The sequence below is a fragment of the Acyrthosiphon pisum genome, chromosome A2, assembly GCF_005508785.2.
Source record: "Acyrthosiphon pisum isolate AL4f chromosome A2, pea_aphid_22Mar2018_4r6ur, whole genome shotgun sequence".
Lineage (NCBI taxonomy): Eukaryota > Metazoa > Arthropoda > Insecta > Hemiptera > Aphididae > Acyrthosiphon > Acyrthosiphon pisum.
In genome coordinates, this window is record NC_042495.1 from 83,754,119 (window position 1) to 83,755,515 (window position 1,397).

The following is a 1,397-nucleotide window of genomic DNA, read 5'->3' on the forward strand; positions in this document are numbered from 1 at the left end:
AATTATTTTGTAGTTAAAAATTTTTAAAATGTTCAATTTTTGTATCTAAGAATTGAAAATTTAAAACAAGATTCCACGTAAGTAATTAATTCTGTTACCAAAAAATCTAAAAAATACATTTACACAGTTTATTTTTATAGTCATTTTAAGTACAAATTTGGACGAAATTACATATTAAAAACCTAGGATAACTATTTTAGTTATTTTGTTGTGATTGTATAATATTATTCGTGGGTACTTGAAACTTCTAAAGTATACTATTATATATCTATGATTTTACCACGGTTTTTTGTTGATGTATAACGCGTTATAACTTATAAGTACCTAATAGATATTATGATATGATTAATTTGGAATTTATTATAGGTACCTATTATAGGTCAATTTTTTTTTAATACCATAGATAAGTATATATATGTCTAAGACATAGACTGATATACCGTCTCCGCTCAGAATCGTTTTTCTTATACAGTGATATTATATCATTGAATTCAAATTTAATACTGTCCATTATACAGTGACCCACTTCTAACCTACTGTACAGCAGAGCGACATCCACTTACCCACCTTTTTTTTATTTGTCTTGAAATTTTAATAACTTCTGCTTTGACTATACGAAGGCCAATAGCATTACATTTGTATATACATTGCTTTATACAATTTCAAAATCAGTTTAATTTCTCTTTAACATGTCATGTTATGCTCAATTAGAGTAAATACGTTTATTCTAACGTTAAAAACTGCAATACATTCCGATTTAACTATGTTCAAGTAGGTAGGTAACGCTTTAATAAAATATATCTTGTAATTTGTCCAGAAGTGAACGACACTTCAAATGCGTTCTTCTATCTTTATTTTTTATTTCTCTCTATGATATTTAGCTCATCAGCACTAAAAATTCGTTAGACGTCGACGACGATCACCCTGTATGCGATGCCCTTTATTATAGGTATTTCAGTATTTTATTTCACATACAACTTATCTAGTTATTTAAAATTGTTAAGTGGGTACCTATAGGTGTATATTATAAATTATAATACACATATAATCATTGAGTTTAATACTTTAACACCTTATTGACTAATTTTTGTCTACAGTGTATAATATAAACTAAATTTAATTGCGTGAATCATGTGAATTTGTAAATATACAACTATAATAATATAATGCATAGGTAATATTGTATTGTATTGTTATGATTATTCACTTATTGTTATATAATTATTATATATAAAACTAGCGTGCGATTGAAATAAAACTATTTGCATTCGGCACAGCCAGAAGTGTTTTGGAAGATATACGTGGGTACGACGTATACAAACTTACTGTTTGGTGGTGGGTATATACGTATGTTTAATACTATCAAAATTAATTGAAAATTATAGAATTGATATGTG